Raw genomic sequence first — 22,256 nt, 5'->3', positions numbered from 1 at the left:
GTCGGACATGACTGAGTGACTGAACTGAACTGAACTGTGATTCACGAATAATACAGGATGACAAAATACATACATACGTGTGTGTGTATATATATATTTGTGTACCAACTGCAGAATAAAGATGACTGGCTACCTGTCTTACTTTCAGAGCTCAAAAATCTTAGTTTTGTACCTTGAAGTAAATTAACCTCAAGTTCAAAGAAACTTGCATTCCATTGGTTCAAACATATCTTTACTCAGGGCAAAATGAAGACAGCATAATTTTGGAGTCATGTTTAGATCAATTAAACCTTCATTATGATGGCAATGTTAAGGTCCTGGTTTACAGTTGTCGAAGAAGCTAGCTGCCAAAGCAATACCCATTCTCCTCATCTGACTTAATAACAAAACTTTGATTTTATTCCAAGTAGCTTTATGACCAACTAAAGAAGTCCTTTCACAGCCCCCAACACAGCCAGACATGGAATTCAGAAAGGATCCTTAATAGAGGAACAGTCAGCTTGCTGGCACCCTCTTACTTTCTCTTCTTTCTTTTGCTTCCTGTCTGGAACTCAGACGTGGTGGCCAGAGCTTCAGCAGCCATCTTGGACCATGAGAAAACCTTGAAGATGAAAGCCTGCTACAAAAGGCAGAGTAGGAATATAGGAACAAGCTGGGTCTTGGATGACTCTGGCATTCCCCTATGATATCTCAAGTATCCATCCTCAAAGTTCTTTTACCTAAGAGAAAAGCAGTTAAAGGATTTGATATTTTTTGACTTCTCTGGTGGTCCAATGGTTAAGAATCTGCCTGTTAATGCAAAGGATATAGGTTCTATTCCCGGTCCAAGAAAATTCCACATGCCGTGGAGCAACTAAGCCATTGCACCACAACTACTGAGCCTGTGGGCCTGGAGCCCTGGCTCTGCAACAAGAGTTGCCGCAGCAATGAGAAGCCCATGGATCACAGCTAGAGAGCAGCTTCTGCCCAAACACAGCAATGAAGCTTCAGCGGAACCAAAAATAATTTTTTTAAAAAAGAATTTGTTATTTTTGTTGGTTGTTACTAGCTGCCAAATGTTAATCCCATCTGATACAACTGTTATATAAGAATATGACTAAAGGTGATGAAACCCCATTAACAGAGGAGACTGGTGGCCTACAGTCCATGGGATCACAAAAGAGTTGGATACTGCTTAGCAACTAAACAACAATAACAAATTGTCTGGATTAGTAATAACTGTAAAACTCATCGAGTGCTTGCTCTGTGCCAGTTTCTAGAATACTTACTATACATTTTTTCATCTAATCCTATAAGAACTCTGTGGAGTATCATATATACTCCATTCTTCATATGAAGAAACTGAGCTCAGAAATGTTAAATAACTTGCCTAAGATTAGGAACTAGAAAGTAAAGCTGCTAGGACTCAACCTGAGACAGGCTGACAAGAGATCTCTAGCTCTACATTTCCCAAAGGTGAAAGGAATGCAATTCAGGTAACAGAAAGTGAAGAAGATTTTATAATTTTCAACAGGTCAGTTATTTATTTATTGTTATTACTGAATGTTTATCTTGAGCTTTGCTCTTTAATAGAAGCTGATTTAATTTAATAGAAATGAATTACATCTTTTCATCTTTACAGCTCCTTGGTTTAGGGGAAAAGAATCTACCAAACATTTCCATACATTTGTTTAATTATCGTAAGGAAATGATGAAACAGGGAAGGTTTTCCTTCAGAGCCCTCACAATCCTCATCCATCCTTTCCTTACCTCTAATTATCAGTAGGGCTGTTGCTGGATTATGCAATTCCAGAGAGCTCTGTTCGTGTCCATAGTCATCACCGACATATATTCATTACTATGATTTTTTTTGGCATGTGGCAATAAATGTCTTGAGAAAGAGTATTTTATAATAACTTGCACATGGACACTATATGAACTCAGATCAAAACTGGTTGTGTGCTGCTCCAAGCACCCTAATTTATGATCTCCCACCCAAAGCACCCCCAAAAGCACCCCAACAGCCCCAGTTCTAGTCATGAACTAACCTGAACCCAATGAGCAACGTCCCAGAGAGCTGCCAGTGTCTTGGACTTTAATCTTCTCATCTCCATTCAAGGTTTTTTAGCTGTCAAGGCAATAAACCCTATAAGCTAAGGTATGATAGAATTGGAAATCAGTCTTTGTTCTTGGTTTCCTTTCTTTTCAAGTGTCAAGTTGCGCTTGGACACACAAACTCTTAATTCATAGATGTGTGGATATATGTGTGTGTGAGAGACAAAGACGAGAAGGAAGAAAGAAAGGAAGACAACGGGCCAGGAGAGGGAGGAGGAGAAAAAGAGAGGAATAAATTTTAGTAAAGTAATAGCCAATTAAAAATACAGTCTCTTACTATAACCCCTAACCCATCTCCATTTTATTCCCCAGATGAAATTCTTTTCAATACTTACACTTTTTTCTGGTATTTACCTCCATGTTTGTAAATAATCCACTTATACTGGTATGTCTCATTTATCAAGTTCAAGTTTATTTATTAATATCCTGCTATGGTAAATGGAGATTTACATCTCTTATACCACCAATCCTACTTCCCTTACATCTGCCACTCTCCCAATGTAGTTATACCACAATTTTAAGTTAAATCGATATTCAGTGTTTATATTTTTATGACTATGTCAGTGTTGACACTTCAGAATCATGTTTTTTTCCTGTTAAACACCGTTTTCCCCAGCATTAATATTTGCCTTATATTGTCATTTATTAACATTAATATTGGTAACTTCCTAATGTCTCAAGAGTCTTTGATACATTGTCCACCTTATCTCTCAAATATCAGTATTTTTCAAGTACTCAAACATGTAAGATAATGTTTCTTTTTTAAAATTTTTATTTATTTATTTATGGGTGTGCTGGGTCTTTGCTGCTGCACATGAGTTTTTTCCAGTTGCTGCAAGCAGGGGCTAGTCTCCAGTTGCAGTGGGCTTCTCACTGCAGTGGTTTCTCTTGCTGCAGAGTGTGGGTTCTAGGGTCCCCAGGTTCAGTAGTTATGGCTCAAGGGCTTGGTTGCTTCAAGACACGTGGGATCTTTCTGGGCTGGGGATCAAACCAATGTTCCCTGCATTGCAAGGCAGATTCTTAACCACTGGGCCACGACAAAAGCCCTCAGATAATATTTTATTTCTATTTCTTTCCCAGGAGGCTCCCCCATCCTCTTGTTCTAATCTTGATTTATTTTTGGGTATGAGAGGGTTGGATGGCATCACCTACTCGATGGACATGAGTTTGAGTGAACTCCAGGAGCTGGTGATGGACAGGAAGGCCTGGCGTGCTGCAGTCCATGGGGTCGCAAAGAGTCAGACACGGGTGGTGACTGAACTAAACTGAACTGATGTTACACAGCTGTCATACAGGGTGACCTTTTGCTATTGGCCAGTTCCTTTGTCTCCTACTTGTGTTGGCTCCCTTCTTTCCTGTAGCCCCTGAAGTTTGTTGTCCTGGATACTCCCTCATGTTGAAGTACCTTCTCCAGTAGTTTCCTACAAGTTCATGTTTGAATTCTCAGGTATCTGCAAATGTCTTTATCTACCCTCACTGTGCTCATGCTCAGTCGCTTAGTTGTGTCTGATTCTTTGTGATGCCATGGACTGTAGCCCACCAGACTCCTCTGTCCATGGGATTCGCCATGCAAGAATACTGGAGTGGGTTGCCATGCCCTCTTCCAGGGTATCATCCCAACCCAGGATCATACCTGTGTCTCCTGGGTCTCTTGCATCTCCTGCATTACAGGCGGATTCTTTACCACTGAGCCACTGGGGAACCCATCTACCCTTATACTTGATTATCAATTTGTCTGGGTGGAAATCACTGTCTCACAAATGTTTGAAGAATGGCTTCCTTGTCCTTAGGATGCTGGATAGCTGCTAACAAGTCTGATGCCATAAGGTTCTAATTCTCTTGCATGTAAAGACACTTAAAAAAAAAAAAAAGACACTTTCATGATTCCTTCATGACTGGTGTTCTGAAATTTTATGACCATATGCCTTGGTTTGGATCTTTCTTCATTTATGTTGCTGATATTCAACAGGATACTTTCAATCTGAAGACTCATGGCCTAAATTCTGGGAAACTTGCTTGTTCTCTTTTTCTTGAACTCCTCTTTCTTCAGATATTCTCCTAGATTGATCCTTATGATCTATTACATTTTTTTTAATGAAGGTTTTTTTTCTTTGATATTTTGTCATTTTTTTTTTCTGGTAGATTTTCTTAAATTCATTGTTCATCTCTTCTATCAAAGATTTTATCTACCATATAGTTAAATTTCTAATAGCTCTTCTTCGCCACTTTTCATTTCATCCTGTTTTTGTTTTTTAGAGATGCTATATTTAGGGGGAGGTTAGGTATGCACTAGCCTGTTTATATTTGGGCATCAGGTCAGGAAGGGATGGTTGGTAGCCTTCACTGGAGAAATATGAAGAAGAAAGGTACTAACACACTTGCTAAGGTCACCAGGAATGAGGTAGTATCAGAATTCCTGCTTCTCAAAGTGGGTTCAGGACTGTCCTTATTTAGCTAATGGAGCAACATTTTCAAAATTCAGATACAACTGAAGAGTGTGGTTTAGGTTACAGCAGATATTAGACAATCTAAGGGACCAAGAATGATTTCTAACCAGACAACTTTCTTATTTTGAGTGTATTAAGCTCTCACCCATACTAAAAGATCCATTTAAACTTTATTTTTGTCTTCTAATTTTCTGGCTACAGGTTCAGAAATAACTTGGGCTGCTTTAGAGATGATAGATACTTGCCCAGCTTTTTCTCTTTTGATACTATTCACAGTAATACTTGATATCCACAAACTTTATCACACAGAATTACTTCCCTCAGTTTCTTTGTTTATGACTCTTTCTCTTTACTGAGCTAAACTTACACTTTGCAGTTCTTTTCATTTTATTTTTTTGCTTGTTTGTTTTTTAAATCTTTTCTGAAAGACTGATCAAGTAGCCAAAATCTATGCACCTTCTCCAGCTGTCGAATGAGCCTCAGATTCGTCTCTCTCTCTCTTTTGTTTACCCCCAAAAGAATCCAACTGTATTAACTTCCCTTCATGAAGTTCTACAACAGTTTGGGTGAGGACAAATATCACAGCTTCACCCCTCCCTTCAGCTGGTTGGCCCACATTTCTTTAGAGGTGGAATTGCATGGGATATGAAAACAGGGGCAACTGGAACGTTGTTGAAGAAGGGAGAAGCAGTCCACCCCTTTCTTTTGAAGGCAGTAGAAGCTGGCATGTACTGATTTACAGACCCAAATTTTAGACCTGTCTCAGCAGTGGCTGCGCCATTTCCTCTCTCTCAGAGTCACTGCCCTGAGTCACTGCCTAGCTGTTGCTAGGTGCTTGTTTTCTAAGTAGTAACACACTCCACCCCCACTTCTCCACACACAGAGTTCTGGGGAATTGCCCCAATTTGCAGCTCTGCTGAGGTGGTTTGTGACTCATCCTCTTTTCTCTCTAATGACCTTTTAGAGCCACAAGAATAATCCCTGTTTTTATTTTATTTTATTATTTTTTGGTCATTTCTCTTGTAGGGCTCTTATTTATTTGAACACTGGTATAATGAAGTCTAAAATCAATGACTATGTTTTGCATACCATTTATATAAAATTGGCTTTCTCTTCTGCTTCCTAGATAAAATGTTTTATTTCCATTGGGGGAAAAAGAGCAGGAGGATCTTATTTCCTGTGGGACTGTGGACTATATTTTCCCATTAAATGCTATCAGTAATTGTCCAAAATAAAATATAGAACTGCAATCTTAGGCATTCTATTAAGGATCTGTTTATTCAAAACTTTATTTACAGTATCTCTCCTAGAATGACAAAGATTACCAGTGCAAGCAAAATTCCCACATTCAATTTGTACATTATACTGCAATCTCAAGTGATTTAAAAAAAAAAAGATATCTTAACCCCAGTATCTTTGTTTTATTTTATTGTTACACTTTAAACCTGTTATCATAAGTAAATATCCTCACCTTTGAAAAAACTTACTGGCTAACATTTTCTGTTAGAGCTCTTGGCATACTTTTTAGCATTTTAACCTCCCATAAAGTGGAGAAACCCTAGTGAATGGGCCATAGAAAACATCTTTGTGTTTGTACTTAACTCCCATCACCAGCCCTGGAGCCAACAGGATTAGAGAATTTTAAGCAGCTCAGTTTTGTTGGAACATAAGGTGTGAAGGTGGGAATGGCAGAAGATGATGTAGGAGAGTGTTAAGGAGCTTACATTTTGTTATTTTAGAGTTTGTCGTAGGTCTGGAGAAAAAGGCTGGACACAAGCTAATTTTAGGTAGTTTAAAATCTAATTTAGAGCAACTCTCCTAAATTTAAAAAACTATATTTTAAGCAATTCAGAGGAAAGAGTATAAGGCTCCAATATAGTTCAAGAGGGTTTAAAACTCCAGAAATATTTCTCACCATATAATTCAAATGGTCCTGGTAATCACAGTGAGTAGATGATACGCACTGTAGTGTTATTGGTTTAGTATACTCATGAGTGGGTGAAAGGGGAGATAGCAAAAGAAAAAATAAGATTCACACTGAATTTTTTTGGTAATTTCACATTTAAATTGTAGTTGTATATATTTATTTATATATATAAAATTTTTGTGTATAAATATATATATATGTGATATTACACGCACACATGCATGTGTATATATGTCTATATAGTGGGAAAAAAAGCATATAACTCTGGAATAGGCTTCCCAGGTGGCGCTAGTAGTAAAGAATCCACCAGCCAACACAGGAGACATAAGAGATGCAGGTTCAGTCCTTGAATCGGGAAGATCCTCTGGAGGAGGACATGGCAACCCATTCCAGTATTCTTGCCTGGAGAGTCCCATGGACAGAGAAGCCTGGTAGGCTACAGTCCACGGGGTTGCAAATAGTCAGATACAACTGAAGTGACTTAGCTCACACTCACTCATGGACAGTGTCAAATGGTAGAACTATGTCTAAAGAATAAACTGAGATTATATTTTAAATACCATACATAGCAAGCTGTTTCTTTTTTCCTTTCTGCTTACTTCCTTTCCTCCCCCACACCTTCCCTTCTTCCTTTTTTTTTTTTTTTTTTATTTGACCAAGAAGGAAAAAAAAAAGAGAGAGAGAGAGAAAGAAAAGGAAGAAAAAGCAGAGAGAGAGAAAAGAAGAGAAGAAAGGAAGGAGGGGAGGAGGAGAAAAGAGAAAGAAAGAAGCCCAAGTTCCAGCTCCAGGGGCTAGCACCTGCATGTGGGAGTCCCAGCCAAGCCTGCCATGGTTCCAGCATGTTTCATGCATGTTTCCAGTTGGCCATTGTTGCATGGTGGCAATAAGACATTAATAAGCCCAAGTCATTTTTATATAACCTATGTACTAGGAGTAAGATGGTGTCTATGACACAGTAAAAACTCTACCTAGAACCTGGATGAGACACACATAATAGCATTTGCTTAAGACAGTTTTAGAAACCATATAATTTAACTATAGGGTTTCCCTGATGGCTCACTGGTAAAAAATCTGCCTGCCAATGCAGTAGATGCAGTTTTGATCCCTGGGTCGGGAAGATCCCCTGGAGAAGGAGATGGCAACATATTCCAGTATTCTTGCCTGGGCAATCCCATGGACAGAGGAGCCTGTGGGCTACAGTCCATAGGGTCACAGAAGAGCTGGACATGACTTATAGACTAAACAACAACAATTTAATTACCCTGGAGTTTCAGGTGGGCATGATTTAAGTAAGAAGAGCAGCAGCAAATCTTGGTTTTATGAGATCTGAAATGTATTCAGTTTGGGAGACACTATTGAAGACAAAGTAAAAACCAACAAATTCGTATTTTCTGTGGTCCTTCCCGAGGAGGAGTTATGCAAGCAAGGGACCCTAAGGCTTAAGCTTTAATTTGCCTTTGCTCCAATAAGGGACTTTCTCTGATGTGGCAGGATTATATACTGGACAGTCACAAAACCATCTCCAGCACCCAAACACATGTACTTTGCAGGACTCAAGAAGCAACACACTTTGCCCACATTGCAAAGAACATGAACAAATGAGTGACAATTATGTCTATTCTCTCCAGATGGCTATATAACTGGAACCACTCTAGATGCATAGGAGAGAAGTTAAGTCATTGCACACAGCGGATGCCTTAGCGCAATATGGCCAAATTTGCTCACAGAACTAGTTGAGAAAGACCACCCTAGCTTCCTGTCATCTGGTATTCTCTACTGAAAATATTTCACTGGAAGTTACACAATAAAATATATAAGATATATATGTCAGAGTGTGTATTTTTACTACCCTTTAAAGCCAGGTTCTACAAGACTGAGTCATCACTTTAGACTATGACCCCAGAAACAGGGCTTACTCAGAGTGGACATGGATAGGCAGATAAGATTCTCTGGTTGTCATCAGAGGAGTAATATAAATCATTAGCACCAAGAGGTGAAGATGAAGTCATCAACAGGAAATGAGGAAAAACATCAGAAACCATGGTGGTCAGAAACAGGTATCAAGTCTAAATATGGAGGAAATGTCGTAACCCTGCTTTTAATTGGTGCTGCCTACATGATACAAACACGAGCTTGATGGGATGGGCCCCAAGTGAGACCCAATGGCATGCTAATGATATAAAGAAGGCACACTTCTCATTTTTTATGCTGTTCTAATATTTTCTCTCCGGGGAGAACAAATTTTTTGGTGGACAATCATGAAATGAATGTTAGTTAAAAAAAAATATAGCAACCTACAGTGAAAGGAGAGGTTGCAAACATGTCCACAATCTACATGCAATAAAGTCTCCTCACTTAAGTAAATTCCATATCAGTTGTGTGATAAATAGTTACAGATTAGCTATACCTATGGGAGGAGACATTTAGGAAGGATTCCCAGAAAAGGCAACGCATGAGATGAATCTCAGAGATGCACAGAACAGTACAGGTAGATGAGGCCGGGTAAGAAAGGCCAAGAAATGTGAACAAGACCTTGCCTATGTATTTGTGGTGCTTGAGGGACTGTGAAAGATGAATTCAGAGCAGGAGTAAAATAAAGGTTACATCACATTCAGAAGAGATAAGAGGATTATGCTACAGATTTCTTAAATGGTTGATCCCAAGGAAGATTTTAAATTGGATTATTAAAGATTGCTTCATGCCCTTCTAGTTTCCAGCATGGATTAACTTGAAAAGATCAATACATCCTAAACTCATCTCTCCAAATCCCATGAATACCATTCATTACTGGCAGTAGAGAAATGTGTCTGTGGGCTTAAAAGTGGGGGAGAGGAGGGAAAGAGAAGAGGGGCACTGGCTGAAGGGCTGCAATGAATTTAGTATAACCTAACCTGCAATGGGAAGGCTATGGCAATAGGAGATGTTAAAGCCCGATGATTAAAGACACAAAAAGAGAAAAAAAAAAAAAACGTGCCAAGTTTTAAAAATGTTAGATCAAGTGTTGGCTTCCCAGGTGACTCGGTGGTAAAGAAACTGCCTGCCAATGCAGAAGATGCAGGTTCAATCCCTGGGTTGGGAAAATCCCCCAGAGAAGGAAATGGCAACCCACTCTAGTATTCTTGCCTGGAAAACCCCATGGACAGAGGAGCTTGATAGGCTACAGGCCATGGGGACACGACCTAGCAACTAAACAAGAAAGATGAAGAGGTACAGGAATTGAAGGCAAAATATAGTACCAAAATATGAATCTCAGGATACTAACAGCAAGTGTGAACAGTTTGGGGTTAAATCAGAGGAAAGAGAGAAAAATATGATTAATAATGGGAGAACATAGGAAGTAAGTCCTGAGTTGTTCGGTTGCTCAGTCATGTCCAACTCTCTGGGTCCCCTTGGCCTGCAGCATGCCAGGCTTCCCTGTCCTTCACTATCTCCTGGAGCTTGCTCAAACTCATGTCCATTGAGTCGATGATGCCGTCCAACCATCTCATCCTCTGTCGCTCTCTTCTCCTACCGCACATGAGAATGGATTAGAAGTGCAGATCCCCAGTTCTTGCCCCAGATGTACTGAATCAGAAACTCTGACTGGGATCCAGCAATCTGTGTATTAACAAGCCCACCAGGTGACACTGGACCAATTAAAGTTTCAGAAACACTTTCCTGGAATGTCAGCTAGAGTTATCAGCTTGCTTTAATGGGAGTAGGGAACTCAGCCTAATTTCAGGGCCCAGTTTCTGTCTTGACTGTTAGGTATTAAAGGTTTTTTCTTTAAAAAAGCTACCCCCAGTTTTGCACTGCGTTTTAGATTTCAGGGATCAGTCACAAACTGTTCTGTTAAAAGGATCTGCCGCAGAGAATGTCATTTTTTTCTAACCACTGAGAGTTACAATGAGCTTTTTATAGTGCTCAAAATAAAAGACCTAAAAAGAGAAAACTTAGTGAACTTGCTGCTGACTCATTTGTACCAACTGATACAATTTATGAACCATCAACAATTTTCACTCTAGCTATTATATAGTGACTCTAGGCAATTATTTACAACAATGCTTCACAGAACTTTAACACTTAGTCAAGCACAAAGGTTCCTATTGTGTATTTCATAATAGATAACATCAGGTTCCATAGCACATCCTCTTCATTTTGGGGACAGGAGCTTAGAGAACAGAAAGTACTCTGTAAAACAAAATGTAATCTATTTTAGGACATTTATTTCTACCCTAGTAAATCCAATGAGCAAAAGGTAATTTACTTGATAAAAAAAATAAATAATTTTCTTCTCAGTGGGTTTATGAGTCAGGGTCTAGTTATGAGACAGAAACCACACCAATTATTTAAACAGGAAAAGTTCGATATAAAGAATTGTTCAATAATAGAAGGTGGTCGTCTACTAAACTGAGTAAAAGGAGTCCAGCAATGTCGGATGCAAAAAAATAAAGCTAATATCCGTAAGCTGTGAAAACAGACAGTAAAGGAACTAAGTACCAAGAGATCTTCCCCTACCCCCACTGCCACCACCCCAGGCTAGGATTTGAGCCTTTTCAGAGAGAAAGCAGCTACTATAGTAACACAGCCTGCCGTGCAGCCCAAGAAGTGGTCTGAGTACAGGCTGGCACTGGTCTGTGGAAGGAGCTCACCATTGCTGGAGGTGGTGAGGGGCTGGAAGTGATACATCATTTGCCAGAAGGTGAAGGCAGGTCAGAGCAGAGCTGTTCAGGCATGTGGTAGGGAGATCATGGCCTCAAGATATGACTGAGCTCCTCTGCACAGTAGGCTAGGAAGGAAAGGAAGGGAAGTGTCCTACTGAAGGTATTGCCTAGAGGGGCACACTAGTGCCCCCTCCTGGCAAAGTCTAATATTCCCTTTGTTGTTGTTCAGTCACTAAGTCATGTCTGACTTTTTGTGACCCCCTGGGGGTCACTGTACCCTATAGGGTCCTCTATCCATCAAATTCTCCAGGCAAGAATATTGGAGTGGGTAGCCTTTCTCTTCTCCAGGGGATCTCCCCAACCCAGGGATCGAACCTGGGTCTCCCACATTGCAGGCCGATTCTTTACCATCTGAGCCATCAAGTAATGAGCCTCCAGGAATTTCCTGGATCCCAGATAAAGTATTCTTTGCCTCTATGTGTGGTAGCAACCCAACTTCCCCTGAGGAATTGAGATCACTTATACCAGGCAGTTGAGTGCCTTTTTTTCTTCCTGTCACCTTTGAATGACAAGGTGGAAATCTTATCTTTCAGTCCAATGGAACCATTATTTTGTCTTCTGGTGGAATCATTCTTTCCTGAGAACTAAGACTCCCAAACCAGTGGAGCTCAAAACTGCTAGCACAGGAGGCAAAGATTCTGTAAGTGGATTATTAGGCAGACCAGAAAGAGAAGCTGCTCCTACTTCTACCTCTTGGTCTCTACTGCTATGTAGGGGAGTAGAGAGTACCGTACAAGTCTCAGATTCAAAGTATTTGGATAAGTGTATTCCCTAAGACAGACTCCTTATCTTCAAGGTAGTTTTTTCTCCCAAACTGGAACTATAATTGAATTTTTGTTGGATTGGCCAAAAAGTTCATTCAGATATAACATCCTATGAAAAAAACCTGTACAAACTCTTTGGCCAGCCGAATACATGTACTAATCAGTTAGGCCAACTGCTTCTAGGCCTCTGGCTTCATACATTTTCCTAAAAGAGAGGACTTTTTTAATGTTTGTTTTTAGAGCAAAAAGCGAAAATGGCTTAGATCAAGGGTGACTTGAACCATAGTAGAACATTTGACAAATGCTGTGAAACATTTGGGGAAATACGGATTAAATGGATGGCTTGGATTAGAAAATAGTTGAACACCCATTTTCAAAAGATTCGCTGGTCAGTGTCACCTGAGAAGGACATGTCTAATGTATTAATACAAAAGAGTATTCTTGGCCCACTACTGTATCACACAGTGGTAAGTGGCATGGATCATGATATAATTGGAGTGGGTATGATTAGAGATTTATTTCATCAAATCTATGATGAAATAAAATTGGAAGGGATATAGAATAAATTGAATGAGTTAGGATATTAAAATATTTAGACCCTAAATTTGGGACTTAATTTAACAAGATTAAATACTAGTAAGCTCTTGTGGAGATATACAACCTGATACTGAAGTTCATATAGAAAAATAAACAGCAAGAGTAGCCAGGAAACCCTGAAAAAGGAAACACTACCAGGGAACTAGCCCTGCGTGCATGCATGCTAAGTCACTTCAGTCATGGCTGACTCTGTGCGATTCCATGGACTGCAGCCCACCAGGCTCCTCTGTCCATGGGATTCTCCAGGCAAGAATACTGGAGTGGGTTGCCGTGCCCTCCTCCAGGGGATCTTCCCGACCTAGGGATTGAACCTGCATCTCTTCTATCTCCTGCTTTGGCAGGCAGATTCTTTACCACTAGTGCCACCTGGGAACCCCAGGAACTAGCTCTACCAATTATTAAAACACTTAGTGCATACAAATCCATGATAATTAAAGCCATGTGGTACTGGCACATGAATAGACAAACAAGCCAGTGAAATATAACAGACTAGCCAAAATTAGATCCAAATATTTATGAAAATTTAGTACATGAGAAAGATGCCTATTCAAGTCTCTGGGTTAAAGATGGACTTTTTAGTATGTGGTGCTGGGACAGCTGGGTAGCTGTTTGTAGAAAGATAAAATTAGATTAATATCCCACACATAAACAAAAATAAACTCCAAATAAATTAGGAATTTATGCATAAATTAAAAAAAAAACATGAAAGTACTAAAGGAAAAATAGATGAAGTCCTCTTCAACCTCCATGCAATGAAAGACTTTCTGATCATGACTCAAAATCCAAAAGCAATAAGAAAATAATAAATTTGACTACATAAATTTTAAAATTTTGTATGACAAGAAAACCATAAAAAAGTCAAAGTATAATTGAAAGTTGGGAGAAATGTTGATACATAATATAGACAACAGGGCTAATAATCTTAATATACAACGAATCTTAAAATTGAGGGACAGTAGCTAAAGCAGTGCTTACTAGGATATTTATAGCATTAAATATTTATATGAAAAGGGAAGAAAAGTCTCAAATCAATAATGTAAGTTTTGAATTTAGGAACTAGCAAAAGAAGAGAAAAAATAAAACCAAAGCAAAAATATAGCTGATGACAATGACTGAACTTTAATTAGTACACATAATTCTCCAAACAAATGGCCAGGAAAAAAGTGATTCCATAATTCATAACTCTTATTTTAAAATAATTTAAGTACTTATTTTTGCTTTCTCTTAGTATATAAGCCAGAGTTATAAATGTATAAGACCAATACAAAGGACCATTATTGTCTGAATTATGTCCCCCACCCCAAATTCTTACACTGAAATCCTATCTCCAGTACCTCAATGTATTTGGAGATAGTGCCTTTCAAGGAGGTTCAAGGTAGAATAAGGTGGGCACTGATGCAACATGACTGCGGTCCTTATAGGAAGAGATTAGGACACAGACACAGTTACAAAGGAAAGACCCCTCCAGGACACAGTGGGAAGATGGATGTCTGCAAGCCAAGGAGAGAGGCTTGGGGAAAAATCCAGACTTGCTGACAAATTGCAACTTGATCTTGGGCTTCCTAGCCTCCAGAAATAAATTTATTTTGTGAGAAATAAATTTCTGTTGTTTAAGCCACTGAGTCTGTGTTACTTTGTTATAACAGCCCTAGAAAATGGATACCAGGATTTTCAACATTTTTCCCCCACATTTGGAATACATGCCCACTGTATGCTAGGCTAAAACAAATCATACCTTTTTTTTTTTTTTTTTTTTGCGCTGTGCTATATAAAGCCCCACAATAACATGTGCTGTTGTTCACTCGCTGAGTCATGTCCGACTCTTTGCAACCCCATGGACTGCAACACACCAGGCTCCTATGTTCTCTATGATCTCCTGGAGTTTGCTCAAATTTATGACCATTGAGTTGGTGATGCCATCCAGCTGTTTCATCCTCTGCCACCCCTTTCTCCTCCTGCCCTCAATCTTTCCCAGCATCAGTGAGTCCGCTCTTCCCGTCAGGTGGCCAAAGTATAGAAGCTTCAACTTCAACATCAGTCCTTCCAATGAATATTCAGGACTGATTTCCTTTAGGATTGACGGATTTGATCTCCTTGCAGTCCAAGGGGCTCTCAGGAGTCTTCTCCAGCACCACAATTCAAAAGCATCAATTTTTCTGCGCTCAGCCTTGTTTATGGTCCAATTCTCACATCCATACACGACTACTGGAAAAACCATAACAATAACATGTAAATGCAGTTTGCTGCTGCTGCTAAGTCACTTCAGTCGTGTCCGACTCTGTGCGACCCCATAGACAGCAGCCCACCAGGCTCCCCTGTCCCTGGGATTCTCCAGGCGAGAACACTGGAGTGGGTTGCCATTTCCTTAGCCATGAACAAATTTTAAAGAAAACCATTTTTTTTTCTGCTCAGCTGCATTTTCACAAAAAGTAAAAAAGCAAATAGTAAATTTTATACTACATTTAACTGAGAATGTCTTTAAGATCTCCAAATAGGTGTTCACTAACAACTGAATACTCACAGATGATAATCTGAGGCCAGGGAACTGACAGCTAGAACTGAGTAGAGACAGGGTCCACGCATCAGTGGAGCCAGAACCCAAATGATGCTATCTGGGGTTTTACTTTTCTTACAAAATAGGTGCAAGTCTTGTATTTGCAATTGTTCTGAGGAGTAATTACAGGAAATTTCTTTCCAGTACAATGTTTCAAAACTAACACACGGCTTTTTTTTTTCCACTGGGGAAAAAAAAACACCTGTCTTATTAGTTGATATATGAAGATGTGTTGATAAATTAGAGTTTTGTCTGTTCTCTGCAGTTTGGTACAAGATGTATAATCCGTTCCCATCCCACACATCTACATTACTCAACTCTGTCACTGAATAATTGAAAGTTAGCTCGCACTTAGGCACTTACTGCATCGTCTTCTCATACATTCTTAATATTGTATTGCTAATACATTGATAATGTACCCCCTTGCATTAGAAATAAATAATCAAAGGTGCTGAACTTTGGGGATATGAGCTTCAGTTTTCCTTTTCTCCATTATATTGAGTTCATGACTTTGATCACTTGGTCCAATGGTTAGGGTTAAAAATGGCGCATCCTCTGTTGAATACTGAAAAATCATTTGGGGGAAGCTCTTTCTGGAAATGAATTAATTTTATCAGAAATGAAGAGAGGCAAATTTACAGGCAGACATAGCCATAGTACTTGCTAGGAAAGATTGCCAATACATAATTATTGCTAAAAACTATACGAAGCTTTCTCAGCCTTGGTCTATAACTTTTACAATTAATAATAAGCAGATTGATTCCATTCATTCATTCACTCAGTCAGTCCATAGAGATTTGCTGAATGCCTACTCTAAGATGCTATCTTACATTGAGTTCCCTAGAAGCAAAACCTGAGTTGGAGACTCTCATTGAAGAGAAATGATTAGTTGAGAGTGATCTCAGGACAGCATGGGTGAGAGAGGCAGGTTAGTACAGGGGATAAACGGTTAGCAGGGATATAATCTCATTGGAACACTAGCTTAAGTCCAGTCCTACGGGAAATTCTGGTCTCATTTTTATGGAAGAGGGCCAACTTTTGGGCCTTCTGTCAGTCAATTATTGGTGCCTTCTGTCAGTCAATTATTGGTGCCTTTTGTCAGTCAATTATTGAATAGGGGCTATATTCCCCAGGGTGTGGCTGCTCCAGGCTCCTGATCCTCTGAAGGGAAGACAGCAGTTCTCCTGGGTCAAGGACAGCTTGAGTTGCTAACAAGAGGTACTCAGAAGTGCTAAGGAATGGACAGATCAGCCAGTTCAAACTGGGAGATGGGTGGGGTGGGGGGTGGGGTGGGGTGGGGAGGGGACACCAACTTTGTCCAGCAGATATGATCTTGACTTGTTAAATTTTTAAATGTTTGAAAATGCAACGATATAAAGTACCTTAGAGATTAGATAACATTACCCCTCATTTTTCACGTAAAGAGAACTGAGGTTCAAAGACAGTCTTAAAAGTACTCGACTTGGCATAACACAGATTAAAGCACAATTTGACTTTCAGCAGTTCAACTTTCATTATATCTCAGTTCCTAATTCCAGAAATGTTTCTTTTGATTAATATATAGATAGCAGAAAACTCCCTGAAGGAGGAAGTCGTAACCCACTCTAGTATTCTTGCCTGGAGAATTCCATGGATGGAGGAGCCTGGGGGGCAACAGTCCATGGGGTTGCACAGAATTGGACACAGCTGAGCAACTGAGCATGCATGCAGCAGAAAACATCTCTAATCTTTTTATTTCAGAGATTGAAAGGACTTGATATACATTTTGGAGCAAAATGAATCTTGTTTGTAATGGGAAAGAATTAACTGTTCAAGAACAAATAATTGGACTTCTCATGCTTGCAATGAGTTTAAGAAGAGTTCAACATCTAAATTTAGATGAAAATGAAAAAAACAAAAAGGTAACCTCAAACTGGAAATAAGAATAAGAAACAAAAGATCAATTTCTTCCTATCACAACTGATGAGGCAGAAAAACCCCAGGCTGGAATAACGCCTAGAAATGAAAGAGCGGAAAGTGATGTCTCACCATTGGATAATTTTTAACAGCGCTAAGTATTTTGACCACATTTTATGAGGAAGAATCTTGAAAGAAACTGAGAGTTAGGCTTCTATTTTTGAGTCTTCAGGCTTAACATAGACAAAACCAGGAATTTTCCTCTTTTCTTAAAACATCCTGGCTTTATAAATATATTTATGCTGTCTTTAGGCATTACGTAACTGTACCAAACAGTCAAAATGTGAGGAATAGAAATTCCATTTACTTTATCTGTTTATATCAAGACTTCTTAACCTAAAGTTCTTGGATGCTCAAACTCTTGTGGCTAGAATTCAGCAGGTTGTTGTCTTGATGGGTAAAAAATATTTATATTTTTATTTTCAGTAATATTTAACTGAAATTTAGAAAGTTCCCCAGGTATGAATGTTGGCAAAAAATTTTAGTTCCTGTGACATTATAACCAATGGAAATCACAGAGACTTTCAAATCACAGTGAAGTTGTTGCATATATCTCAAAATACCATTTATGCTAATCACTCCCTCAAAAATACTGCAGTATTAGCTCTCAGCCTCCCTGTCCACAGACAGTCTTGCAGTGGGGCTGGCCAACTGCAGAGCAATTCTGGGCCTCCATGTGGTGAAGCTATGCTATGCTAAGTCACTTCAGTCGTGTCCGACTCTGTGCGACCCCATAGACGGCAGCCCACCAGGCTCCCCTGTCCCTGGGATTCTCCAGGCAAGAATACTGGAGTGGGTTGCCATTTCCTTCTCCAAAGCATGAAAGTGAAAAGTGAAAGTGAAATCGCTCAGTCATGTCCGACTCCTAGCGACCCCATGGACTGCAACCTACCAGGCTCCTCCGTCCATAGGATTTTCCAGGCAAGAGTACTGGAGTGGGGTGCCATTGCCTTCTCCGTGTGAAGCTATGTAACCTCATAAAACTCAAACAACTTTAGAGATTTTTGAGAGAACCTTTCCATTCTTTGTTAAGCAAGCAGTGAAAACTTTAATTAAAGTTATGAAAATATGTTTTTGAGAACATGGATTGTCAGCACTCGAAGCTAAATCACAGTAACTGGAAGTAAACTTGATGTCATTGGACATGTCAAAGGAAGTTTGTCATTCTTATTCATGCTAAGTAACAACAGGCTTCACACTGATAACTTGCAAAAATAAAATTTAAATTTAAGTTGCCTGTATTTTAAATGTATCATTATTTAGCATATTTTTAAAGCTCATACATTGTTACAGTGCAAAAAAGTTAATTTTTTCAATATAATTGATTTTGTTTGTAATTGTATTATTCAAAACATTTATTTTCACTTAATTAAAAAAATGTTTACTGAAACTTACCAGGGGCCAGTCATTGCTAGGCAAAAATGATGAATATTTTTATCTCATACTTACCAACAACAAATTTTTACCATGCACAAGTTATTTAGTACCAATACAAATGTCTGCATAAACTTCAAAGATGATAATCAACCAATTTACATTTTTTTCATTTGTCCCTTGAATTGCTCTTAAGCTCACCTGCGGTCTTAACATCAAAGCAGCTTTAATGGTCTCACTTGGCTACACATAGGCAGTTACCCGCGCTCAGTTAGACACAAAGTACGCTATCAGATTAAAGAGGGAATGGATTTTACAATTTAAAAATGCAAACTATGTAAGTAATGCTGACTATATTTGAATTTAAATATATAAAATAAAATAAATATATAAAAAATAAATATATTTGAATTAAAACATTATTCTTTTTTTCCAGACTTTAAACTTTTAATTTTGTATTGGGGTATAGCCAATTAACAATGCGGTGGTGGTTTCAGGTGAACAGTGAAGGGACTCAGCCATGCATATGCATGTAGCCTATCGCCCCCACGCTCCTCTCCCATCCTGACTGCCATAATAACATTGATTAGAGCTCAATGTCCTATACAACAGAGCCTTGTTGGTTATCCATTTTGAATATAGCTGTGTGTACAGGACCTTCCCAAATTCCCTAACTATTCCTTTCCCCTGGCAATCATAATTTCATTCTCTAAGTCTGTGAGTCTCATCCTGTTTTGTAAGCTCACTAGCTCACTTGTTTCATTTCTTTTTTGATTCCACATATAAGAGATGTCATATGATAGTCCTACTTCTCTGTCTGACTTACTTCACTCAGTATGATACTCTCTAGGTCAATCCATGTTTCTAAAAATGGCATTGTGTCATTCTTTTTAATGACTGAGTAATATGTTATTGTATATATGTACCACATCTTTATCCATTCCTCTGTTGATGGACATGTAGGTTGCTTCATGTCTTGGCTATTGGTAGGGATCCATCAGCTTTATCAGATGGCCAAAGGAGTCCATGATATAAAAGAAGGTTAAGAAACTTTGATTTAGATGTAAGTTGTTATTTATATATATCATGACACTGAATAATTGCTTTCACAGACATTTGCTTCTGTGTTCTGATTTAAATCATTTTATTATTTCCTTAACTCATATGTCTTCCTATTTTTATACCTTTAATGAGGCATATTTTACATATCATAAAATCACTCATTTCGGGTGTATAATTCAATCATTCAATTAGTAGCTTTATGGAGTCAATTTTAGAACATTTTCATGCCCTAATAGGATCACTCATGGTAACTGATGGTCCTTAGGTCATTAGTAGGCTTCCCAGATGGAGCAGTGATAAAGAATCTGCCTGCCAATGCAGGAAACACAGAATCTATCCTTGGGTTGGGAAAATCCCCTACAGGAACAAATGGCAACCCACTCCAGTAGTCTTGCCTGGGAAATCTAATGGACAGAAGAGCCTGGCTGGCTACAGTCCATGAAGTTGCAAAGAGCTGGACACGACTGAACACTCAGATCATCAGTAGGTGTATTAAAAATGTATCTCAACTCCTCATTATTATAGTAGTGTTTTTTAGGTTATGAGAATGCACCTATGTAATGAGAGTCCAGTAAGTATGCTAACACTTAGCATGCATGATTGGTATACATTTTAGAAACACGTTTAATTAAAAGATATTCATTCTAATCAATTTAGGCAGTAGTCATCAATAGATGGTAAAACTGGTGTGTAAGTTTTTGAGGAGTAATAAGATGGTTGTGTGTGTGCTTAGTCACTCAGTCGTGTCTGACTCTTTGTGACTCCATGAACTGTAGCCTGCCTAGCTCCTCTGTCCATGGGATTCTCCACGCAAGAATACTGGAGTGTGTAGCCATTCCCTTCGCTAGGGGATCTTCCCGATCCAGGGTATGAACCCGGGTCTCCTCCATTGCAGATGAATTATTTACCATTTGAGACACCAGGGAAGTCCAATAAGATAGTTACATAATCTCAAATTATGTTTCCACAAAGTATTTATTAATTATAAGAGATAACATAGTAATGCTACAGTGGAGAAAATGACAGATACCACATTGCCAAATGATAGCCAAATGATAGCCAAATGATCAACATTAACTTCAACCGTAGCGGGACAAATCAACAGCGCATTCCTTCTACTATAATGCACTGAGAGGAACACAACCTCATTTCTATCATAGTCCTGCCAAAAGTGCATAACTTGAATCTAATCATGAGAAGTATTAGATAAACCTTAATTTGAAGGACACTCTATAAAATCCTTGTCTTGCACTCTTCAAAAATGTCTGCTTCATAAAATACAAAGAATGTCTCTGGACTTCCATACTGAAGGAAAGTAAAGAGATATGACAACTGAATGTGATGTATGATCTTCAATTTCTTTTGCTATAATTGACATTACTGAACAATTAGTGGAATCTGAGTAAGTGATGTATAGTGCGTAAGAGTGTTGTTATCAGTATTAATTTCCTAATTTTGAAAATTGTACTGTGGCTATATAGATGTTCTTGGTTTTAGGAAATATTCATTAAAGTACATAGCAGGAGAGAAATATTGTATCTGAAACTTACTCTTAAATGATTCACAGGTGTGTGTGTTGCAGGTGTGGATGTGGGTGGGCACACACATAAGAGAGGGAAAGAGAGAGAAAATGAAGAAGAGTGAGTGCAATAAAAGTTAACATTTGAGGAATCTGGGTGGAGTTTATTCCAGAATTCTCTGTACTATTTTTGAAACTTTTCTCTAAGTGCAGTATTATGTTAAAAGAAAACAAAATAAATTCTAAGTGTACACACTGTCATACTGAATACTGAAAGTTCCGATACCTTAATTTACACTCCACTCAGTTATTTTTAGCTACTGCAAATGTTCTTCATAGGTGTTTTGCTGTGCTCTATTTGCTTCTTTCATTTGAGGTTTGGTGTTCTCCTCTTTTGTTTATTATCTCCCTAGGGCAGATGATGCTAAGCTGCAAACATACGGCCATTTTCATTTTCTGCCAATCACTCACACACACACAAATGCCCCCAAAGAACAATAGTTGTGATAAACTAAAATAAGGTATGGAAATGTGGAGCAGAATGAGTCATATTATTTTGCAAGTCAGCAGTGTTGGTTGGCTGCTGATTCAATTTGTGACCTTGGGAAAAAAACAGGTCATTGCCTTGCGCTTTATTCTCCTCATAATCTTTTTCATTATGGAGTGTTGGAAAGATTACTTTATAATTGTGCAACACTTTGAATCTCCATGATTTAGGTATTATTAGAGTGCTCACGATTAAATGTTCCTATCAATAGCATACTTATGAAAATCTTCTTGGTACTTTGGTGGTTGCTTCAGAATTATGAAAGCTTTTCATAATGCTCAAAATGTTACGAGCCTTGGCTTGTGGTAAACTTCCTCCCTGTAGACATTGTATTGTTGAATATTATTGAAGACAACAGGAATTCTGCAAGAGATTTATAGACCACCAGTATTTTGTCTATTTTGTCTTTTCATTCCTAGACTGGAAGTCCCTAAATTATTGTTTTTCCTTCAAAGTTTTGCCTTCTGCACAAGGTCTGCTGTATTTGCTTGCATGGTACCCAGCTACCTGATATCTGGAACTGAGCTTAATTTAGGGAAACATGCCTCCTCCAACTCAGTTCATATGGTTTGATCGGGACTGACCCAGAAAGATGGGGTCCTTGATGCAGATGTGGCCAATCAGAGTGGCACATGCTCTATCTACAGTGATGGTAGGAATAGACATGTGCTTCAAGGGACCTGGGAGTCCCTCGTATGACTCATTCTAACAT

The 22,256-nt window shown here is 38.8% G+C and overlaps 1 long non-coding RNA gene across 1 annotated transcript; it reads right to left on the bottom strand.

Moving 5' to 3' along the window:
* Positions 1-219: 219 nt before the first annotated feature.
* LOC113902454 lies at positions 220-3,054 on the bottom strand. Its single transcript, XR_003513826.1, has 2 exons — positions 2,028-3,054; positions 220-719 (listed from the first exon to the last, which is right to left on the bottom strand). It is a non-coding gene; the product is annotated as an uncharacterized LOC113902454 (long non-coding RNA).
* Positions 3,055-22,256: the final 19,202 nt, after the last annotated feature.

This window comes from Bos indicus x Bos taurus, chromosome 12 (assembly GCF_003369695.1).
Source record: "Bos indicus x Bos taurus breed Angus x Brahman F1 hybrid chromosome 12, Bos_hybrid_MaternalHap_v2.0, whole genome shotgun sequence".
Taxonomy (NCBI): domain Eukaryota; kingdom Metazoa; phylum Chordata; class Mammalia; order Artiodactyla; family Bovidae; genus Bos; species Bos indicus x Bos taurus.
Note: the sequence above shows the minus strand (reverse complement) of the source record. Positions and strands in the feature narration are given on the sequence as shown.